We start from the raw sequence: 10230 nt of genomic DNA on the forward strand, positions 1-10230 counted from the left end.
ATAATGAAAATGTTCTGAAATTGATTGTGGTGATGAATATGCAACTATATGATGATACCATAAGCCACTGATTGTATACTTTCCATGGATTATATGGGGTGAATATATATCAATAAAATTCCATAAAAATTAAATTGAGCCTCTTGTCAACAACATATAGTTGGATCATGATTTTTTAACCATTCTGCCAAACTGTATGTTTTGATTGGGCAGTTTAATACATTAATAATCAATGTTATTATTGTAAATGTATAACTTTCTTTAGTCATTTTGTTCTTTGGTGTTTATATGTAATATCTTTGTATTTCTTTACTCTACCTTTATTGCAACTTCCTTTTCTGAATAATTGATCTTTTGCTGTGTTTCTGACTGATCCCTTTCTTGTTTTTGTTTCAATATATACTTTTTAATATTTTCTTTGTGGTTACCCTCCATCTATAACAACTAATTTGAAAAGACATTAACTTAGCTTCAACAGCATACATGTTCTCTGTTCCCATATCCCTCTATTTCCCCTATTTTTGTTGTTTTAGTCTCAGTTTACCACATTTTTTTGCATGTATGTTATCAGGAAATACAGCTTTCTCTTGTCCAAATGAATTATGATTCTTATAGGAATTAAAGAGTAGAGTTGTATATAGAGGATAAAATACTTTGGGGCTTTGCATTTAGTTACCCTTATGATCTTCATTTCTTCACAATACTCCAAGCTACTTTCTCCTGCATTTTCCTTTCAATCTGCAGAACTCCATTTAGTAACATAAAGGATAGAAATGTTGACAAGTTCTCTCAGTTTCTGTTTATCTGTGAATAGTTTAAACTCATTGTAACTTTTGTTTTTTTCCTTTTTTCTTTTTCTTTTTTTGTTTGTTTGTTTCTCTCACTTTTTAAGGCCATTTTGCCTAATAAAGAATTTTTGGATGGCAGTTCTTCTGTCATTACCTTAAAGATGTCATATCAATGCCTTTTCATTTCCATGGTTTCTGATGAAAATTTGGCTCTTAGTCTAATTGTGATGAAACACTTTTCTCTTGCTCTTTCAGCATTTTCTATCTTTGGCATTTGATATTCTGTTTAATATGTATCTTGCAGTAGGTTTTTTAGGATTTATTCCTTTGGGAAGTTATTGGGCTTCTTGAACATAGATACTTATGTCTTTCATAAAGTTGGGAAATTTTTAGCCATTGTTTCCTCTTTCCCTTTTTTTCTCTTTCTGGGCTACCTATGATGCACATTTTTGTGCACTTCATGCTGTCACTCAAATCTCTGAGACACTGCTTAATTTTTTTATTCTTTGTTGTTCTTATGACTGATTTTGATTTTCCTATCTTCTATTTCCCTGATTTAGTATTTTCCTGTTCAGATACTCTGTTGTGTTCTAGTGTATTTTTAATCTCTGCCATTTTGCCTTTCATCTGAAGTTTCTGATGTTTCTTTTTATACTTTCATAAGCATATTTGTGCTCACACATTGTCTTCTTAATGTGCTTTATCTCTTTACACATATTTTTCTTCAGCCTCTTGAATTGATTTAGGAGATTTGTTCAAACATCTTTGAATCACTTTCCTAACTCTGAATCTTCTCTCAAGTTTTAACTTGTTTCCTTGACTGGGACATATCTTTCTGTATCTTGGTATGGTTTTAAAATTTTCACTGACACTTAGACATATGATTATCTTAATTTGCTAAATGTGAAAGTCTATTTCTCCCTCTTGTTTAACATGTTACTTTTGATTGTCTTTGTGTCAAGGCTCATCTTTGATGCTTGTCCATCTTATTCCAGACCTCTAGAATAGCCCTTGTTTAACTGTTCAGATATACTGAACCCTTCTTCTTGCCTTGATATGTGTTGCAGTTTTTGACATTGCAAGTTTTGAGCAATTATTTCACCTTCAGGAGAAAGCTTTCTTTCCTCTCTTCTTTCTCCAGGAATCTTCATCAGTTATCTTTGTTTTAGTGCAGACTTTTCTCCCCAGCTCCTTTGATTTCTTTAGAGTCTCTCCTTCACTCTGTGCCCCATTTTCCTTATGCTTGTCAGTTCTGGCACATGTCCTTTCTTAGATCAGGTCAGTTTAACCCCCTCCCTTTTCTCTGTGAGTCTTTCCTGCCTTTAGTTTCTTACCTATTCAGGTATCCCACCTTGGGGGACAGGATGAGATAAATCCAGACAGGTGAGTCACTTCAGAAAAGTTCAGTTTGCCTTTAGGTAGTCCAGCGAAATGAAACTGGATTGAGTGAGGGCATGACTTCCTACCAGCATTTCTATTATGGTCTTCCTCCAATCCCCACCTAGAGGCCCTTTTGTATGCAGCACTCCTCAGCATCTTGTCTTCTGCCCTGGGTCTTTGCAGATTTAAGTCCCTGGGTTTTGATATGCATGGAGTTCTAACTTGCTGCTGTGTGTTGCTCTGCAGTCTTTGTGGTTGAAGAACATGGGTTGTGCAGCCTCTGTGCAATTCCCAAGCTGGTTAGGACTGTGAGTGAGGGGAATGGGAATGGCTGTCCCAGATGGAATTTACCTATCTGAAGTTTTTCTCTTTATTCAATTCATTGTTTCAGAGTCCTTCTCCAATTTCTACAAATGTCCAGAGTTCTAAGCAAATGGGATGTGTCCTTTTGTTTGCTAAATGTCTGTGTAAACATTTTCAGGGAATGTATTATGTCTCCATGTTAACATCATCCCTCCTTTATTTTTTTTTTTGTTTTCTTCATGCGATTGTATTGAGATATATTCACATAACACAAATTCTTCAAAGTGTACAATCCATTACTCATAGTATCATCATATAGTTGTGTATTCATCACCACAATCAATCTTTGAGCATTTTCATTACTCCAAAAGCTAAAATAAAAAATAAAATAAAAAAGAGCATCCAAAACTTTCCACTCCCCTCCTCCTCCCATTGTTGATTTACTTTTTTAAATTAAATTTCATTATATTGACATATATTCATATACCATATAATCATCTATGGTACATGTTCTAGTTTCCTAATGCTGCTGGAATGCAAAATACCAGAATGAATTGGCTTTTATAAAGGGGGCCTATCTGGATACAAAGTTACAGTCTTAAGGCCATAAAGTGTCCAAGGTAAGTCATCAACAATTGGGTACCTTCACTGGAGAATGGCCAATGGTGTCCAGAAAACCTCTGTTAGCTGGGAAGGCACATGGCTGGTGTCTGCTCCAAAGTTCTGGTTTCAAAATGGCTTTCACCCAGGACATTCCTCTCAAGGCTGCAGTTCCTCAAAAATGTCACTCTCAGTTGCTCTTGGGGTGTTTGTCCTCTCTTAGCTTCTATGGAGCAAGAATTTGCTTTCAACAACCATCTTCAAACTGTCTCTCATTTGCAGCTCCTCTCTTCTCAGCTCCTGTGCATTCTTCAAAGTGTCCCTCTTGACTATAGCAAGGTCACTCCCTCTGTCTGAGCTTATATAGTATTCTAGTAAATCAATTAAGATGCACACTGAATGGCCAAGGCCACAGCTCCATGGAAATTATCTAATCAGAGTTATCACCTACAGTTGGGTGGGTCACACATCTCCATGGAAACACTCAAAGAATTTCAATCTAATCAACACTAATACATCTGCCCATACAAGATTGCATCCGGAGACTCTGGAAACTAAGATGGTGGCTAGGTGAAACAGGGCAAAAAACACCTCCATGAAAAACACTAGATAAAAACCAGAAAGTGACCCAGAATACCAGTTACAGTGATGAGCCAGCTGGACGAGTTCTGCTAGTATCACAGGGTCTATATACTTTGTGAAACTGGGAGTCTGCATTCTGAAATGAGTGAGTAAGCTGGCTGGAAGATCCACAGCCATGCGGCATTGTGGGAAAGTCAGGGCTTGGCATTTGGAGACAGACTGGCTCTTTTAAAAAGAAAGGGGGGTTGGAAACCCAGTAGTGGCTACAGTTGTGGGAGTAGGAACCATGCAGTAAAACACAGCAAGAGGGGACTGGGCAGGCCTCTCGGTGTCTGGCCTGGAGGATGGTCTGCTGCAGATACCCTCGGGGCTGGGGGAATGGAAGGGAGAGCCAGAAGCTGAAAGAAACCTGTGGTTCACAGCTGGCTCCCCAGAGGGCTGGATAAACTCCTATCTGGGGCCATGCCCACAGCCCAGAGCCCCACCAGTTGTCCCAGAGCTGGGAAGGAGGAACTGCATGAGGAGGGGAGGGTTGAGATGCTCCATTTGGCCATTTTTGCTTCAGGCTGAGAGCGCCGCTGCACGGCCCGGTGGCCTGGGGCTTCCCTTGAGGGATGGCACACACTGGTGACATAGCACAGCATTCCCTCAGCTGAGATCCTGGAGGATCACAGTGAGGAGGGGGGACCTGCTTGGAGAACCCAGGGATGCTATGCCAAGTCTGGTGGTTTGTGAGACAGTGAGAGAGAGGGTCTGGGGCTGAACTGAAATGAAGGCTTAGACTCTTGTGGCAGGCTTGAATCTCCAGAAACCTGCGGGATTTGAATATTAAAGCTGCCCTTCCTCCCTGGCCACCCATACACATGCCCCACATTCAGGGTGGATGGCTCCAGTAACACACACAAACTGCGTTCTCTAACTGAACCCCGCAAGAATCATTTCCCCACACACCATGGGAACAGGTTGAGAACTGACTTGAGGGGAATAGGTGACTCACAGATGCCATCTGTTGGTTAGTTAGAGAAAGTGTACATCACCAAACTGTTTCTGAAAAATTAGATTGATATCCTGTTTTTTTTTTTTTTACAACTTGAAAGAACCCTGTCAAGCAAAACAAATGCCAAGAGGCCAAAAACAACAGAAAATCTTAATGCATATGATAAAACCAGATGATATGGAGAATCCAACTACAAACACACAAATCAACATATTGGAAGAGACTCAGTACTTGGCAGAATTAATCAAAGAACTACAACTGAGGAATGCAAACATGGAAAAGGATTTAAAGGACATCAAGAAGACCATGGCCCAGGATATAAGCGACATAAAGAAGACCCTAGAAGAGCATAAAGAAGACATTGCAAGAGTAAATAAAAAAAAATAGAAGATCTTATTGAAATAAAAGAAACTGTTGGCCAAATTAAAAGGACTCTGGATATTCAAAATACAAGACTATAGGAAGTTGAACAACGTCTCAGTGTCCTAGAAGTCCACAGAACAGAAAATGAAAGAACAAAAGAAAGAATGGGGAAAAAATTGAAAATATCAAAATGGATCTCAGGGACATGATAGATAAAATAAAACGTCCAAATGTAAGACTCACTGGTGTCCCAGAAGGGGAAGAGAAGGGTAAAGGTTTAGAAAGAGTATTCAAAGAAATTGTTGGGGAAAACTTCCTAAACCTTCTACACAACATAAATACACAAAGCATAAATGCCCAGTGAACTCCAAATAGAATAAATCCAAATAAACCCACTCCAAGACATATTCTGATCAGACTCTCAAATACTGAAGAGAAGGAGCAAGTTCTGAAAGCAGCACTAGAAAAGCAATTCACGGAGGTGGGGCAAGATGGCAGACTGGTGAGCTGTATGTTTTAGTTACTCCTCCAGGAAAGTAGGTAGAAAGCCAGGAACTGCGTGGACTGGACACCACAGAGCAATCTGACTTTGGGCATACTTCATACAACACTCATGAAAACGTGGAACTGCTGAGATCAGCAAAATCTGTAAGTTTTTGCGGCCAGGGGACCCGCGCCCCTCCCTGCCAGGCTCAGTCCCGGGGGAGGAGGGGCTGTCAGCTCCAGGAAAGAGAAGGGAGAACTGCAGTGGCTGCCCTTATCGGAAACTCATTCTACTGATTCAAACTCCAACCACAGATAGACTGAGACCAGACACCAGAGAATCTGAGAGCAGCCAGCCCAGCAGAGAGGAGACAGGCATAGAAAAAAACAACACGAAAAACTCCAAAATAAAAGCGGAGGATTTTTGGAGTTCTGGTGAACATAGAAAGGGGAAGGGCCCTGAGGCACATATGCAAATCCCGAAGAAAAGCTGATCTCTCTGCCCTGTGGACCTTTCCTTAATGGCCCTGGTTGCTTTGTCTCTTAGCATTTCAATAACCCATTAGATCTCTGAGGAGGGCCCGTTTTTGTTTTTTTGTTTTTTTGTTTTTTGTTTTTTTTTTTTTAATCCTTTTTTCTTTTTCTAAAACAATTACTCTAAGAAGCCCAATAGAGAAAGCTTCAAAGACTTGCAATTTGGGCAGGTCAAGTCAAGAGCAGAACTAGGAGAGCTCTGAGACAAAACGCAATAATCCAGTGGCTGAGAAAATTCACTAAGCACCACAACTTCCCAAGAAAAGGGGGGTGTCCGCTCACAGCCATCATCCTGGTGGACAGGAAACACTCCTGCCCATCGCCAGCCCCATAGCCCAGAACTGCCCCAGACAACCCAGTGTGACGGAAGTGCTTCACATAACAGGCACACACCACAAAACTGGGCGTGGACATTAGCCTTCCCTGCAACCTCAGCTGATTGTCCCAGAGTTGGGAAGGTAGAGCAGTGTGAATTAACAAAGCCCCATTCAGCCATCATTTCAGAAGACTGGGAGCCTCCCTACACAGCCCAGCAGCCCAGAACTGCCCTGGGGGGACGGCACTCACCTGTGACATAGCACAGTCATCCCTCAACAGAGGACCCAGGGTGCACGGCCTGGAAGAGGGGCCCACTTGCAAGTCTCAGGAGCCATACGCCAATACCAAGGACTTGTGGGTCAGTGGCAGAGACAAACTGTGGCAGGACTGAACTGAAGGATTAGACTATTGCAGCAGCTTTAAAACTCTAGGATCACCAGGGAGATTTGATTGTTAGAGCCACCCCCCCCTCCCTGACTGCCCAGAAACACGCCCCATATACAGGGCAGGCAACACCAACTACACACACAAGTTTGGTACACCAATTGGACCCCACAAGACTCACTCCCCCACTCACCAAAAAGGCTAAGCAGGGGAGAACTGGCTTGTGGAGAACAGGTGGCTCGTGGATGCCACCTGCTGGTTAGTTAGAGAAAGTGTACTCCACGAAGCTGTAGATCTGATAAATTAGAGATAAGGACTTCAATTGGTCTACAAATCCTAAAAGAACCCTATCAAGTTCAGCAAATGCCACGAGGCCAAAAACAACAGAAAATTATAAAGCATATGAAAAAACCAGACGATATGGATAACCCAAGCCCAAGCACCCAAATCAAAAGACCAGAAGAGACACAGCACCTAGAGCAGCTACTCAAAGAACTAAAGATGAACAATGAGACCATAGTACGGGAGACAAAGGAAATCAAGAAGACCCTAGAAGACCATAAAGAAGACATTGCAAGACTAAATAAAAAAATGGATGATCTTATGGAAATTAAAGAAACTGTTGACCAAATTAAAAATATTCTGGACACTCATAGTACAAGACTAGAGGAAGTTGAACAACGAATCAGTGACCTCGAAGATGACAGAATGGAAAATGAAAGCATAAAAGAAAGAATGGGGAAAAAAATTGAAAAAATCGAAATGGACCACAGGGATATGATAGATAATATGAAACGTCCAAATATAAGACTCATTGGTTTCCCAGAAGGGGAAGAAAAGGGTAAAGGTCTAGGAAGAGTATTCAAAGAAATTGTTGGGGAAAACTTCCCAAATCTTCTAAACACCATAAATACACAAATCATAAATGCTCAGCGAACTCCAAATAGAATAAATCCAAATAAACCCACTCTGAGACATATACTGATCACACTGTCAAACACAGAAGAGAAGGAGCAAGTTCTGAAAGCAGCAAGAGAAAAACAATTCACCACATACAAAGGAAACAGCATAAGACTAAGTAGTGACTACTCAGCAGCCACCATGGAGGCGAGAAGGCAGTGGCACGATATATTTAAAATTCTGAGTGAGAAAAATTTCCAGCCAAGAATACTTTATCCAGCAAAGCTCTCCTTCAAATTTGAGGGAGAGCTTAAATTTTTCACAGACAAACAAATGCTGAGAGAATTTGCTAACAAGAGACCTGCCCTACTGGAGATACTAAAGGGAGCCCTACAGACAGAGAAACAAAGACAGGACAGAGAGACTTGGAGAAAGGTTCAGTACTAAAGTGATTCGGTATGGGTACAATAAAGGATATTAATAGACAGAGGGGAAAAATATGACAAACATAAACCAAAGGATAAGATGCTGATTCAAGAAATGCCTTAACGGTTATAACGTTGAATGTAAATGGATTAAACTCCCCAATTAAAAGATACAGATTCGCAGAATGGATCAAAAAAAAATGAACCATCAATATGTTGCATACAAGAGACTCATCTTAGACACAGGGACACAAAGAAACTGAAAGTGAAAGGATGGAAAAAAATATTTCATGCAAACTACAACCGAAAGAAAGCAGGTGTAGCAATATTAATCTCAGATAAAATAGACTGCAAATGCAGGGATGTTTTGAGAGACAAAGAAGGCCACTACATACTAATAAAAGGGGCAATTCAGCAAGAAGAAATAACAATCGGAAATGTCTATGCACCCAATCAAGGTGCCACAAAATACATGAGAGAAACACTGGCAAAACTAAAGGAAGCAATTGATGTTTCCATAATAATTGTGGGAGACTTCAACACATCACTCTCTCCTATAGATAGATCAACCAGACAGATGTCCAATAAGGAAATTGAAAACCTAAACAATCTGATAAATGAATTAGATTTAACAGACATATACAGGACATTACATCCCAAAGCACCAGGATACACATACTTTTCTAGTGCTCATGGAACTTTCTGCAGAATAGATCATATGCTGGGACATAAAACAAGCCTCAATAAATTTAAAAAGATTGAAATTATTCAAAGCACATTCTCTGACCACAATGGAATACAATTAGAAGTCAATAACCATCAGAGACTTAGAAAATTCACAAATACCTGGAGGTTAAACAACACACTCCTAAACAATCAGTGGGTTAAAGAAGAAATAGCAAGAGAAATTGCTAAATATATAGAGACGAATGAAAATGAGAACACAACATACCAAAACCTATGGGATGCAGCAAAAGCAGTGCTAAGGGGGAAAATTTATAGCACTAAATGCATATAATAAAAAGGAAGAAAGAGCCAAAATCAAAGAACTAATGGATCAACTGAAGAAGCTAGAAAATGAACAGCAAACCAATCCTAAACCAAGTAGAAGAAAAGAAATAACAAGGATTAAAGCAGAAATAAATGACATAGAGAACAAAAAAACAATAGAGAGGATAAATATCACCAAAAGTTGGTTCTTTAAGAAGATCAACAAGATTGACAAGCCCCTAGCTAGACTGACAAAATCAAAAAGAGAGAAGACCCATATAAACAAAATAATGAATGAAAAAGGTGACGTAACTGCAGATCCTGAAGAAATTAACAAAATCATAAGAGGATATTATGAACAACTGTATGGCAACAAACTGGAGAATGTAGAAGAAATGGACAATTTCCTGGAAACATATGAACAACCTAGACTGACCAGAGAAGAAATAGAAGACCTCAACCAACCCATCACAAGCAAAGAGATCCAATCAGTCATCAAAAATCTTCCCACAAATAAATGCCCAGGGCCAGATGGCTTCACAGGGGAATTCTACCAAACTTTCCAGAAAGAACTGACACCAATCTTACTCAAACTCTTTCAAAACATTGAAGAAAATGGAACACTACCTAACTCATTTTATGAAGCTAACATCAATCTAATACCAAAACCAGGCAAAGATGCTACAAAAAAGGAAAACTACCGGCCAATCTCCCTAATGAATATAGATGCAAAAATCCTCAACAAAATACTTGCAAATTGAATCCAAAGACACATTAAAAAAATCATACACCATGACCAAGTGGGGTTTATTCCAGGCATGCAAGGATGGTTCAACATAAGAAAATCAATCAATGTACTACAACACATTAACAAGTCAAAAGGGAAAAATCAATTGATCATCTCAATAGATGCTGAAAAAGCATTTGACAAAATCCAACATCCCTTTTTGATAAAAGCACTTCAAAAGGTAGGAATTGAAGGAAACTTCCTCAACATGATAAAGAGCATATATGAAAAACCCACAGCCAGCATAGTACTCAATGGTGAGAGACTGAAAGCCTTCCCTCTAAGATCAGGAACAAGACAAGGATGCCCACTATCACCACTGTTATTCAACATTGTGCTGGAAGTGCTAGCCAGGGCAATCCGGCAAGACAAAGAAATAAAAGGCATCCAAATTGG

This window comes from Choloepus didactylus, chromosome Y (genome assembly GCF_015220235.1).
Source record: "Choloepus didactylus isolate mChoDid1 chromosome Y, mChoDid1.pri, whole genome shotgun sequence".
NCBI classification, from domain to species: Eukaryota; Metazoa; Chordata; class Mammalia; order Pilosa; family Megalonychidae; genus Choloepus; species Choloepus didactylus.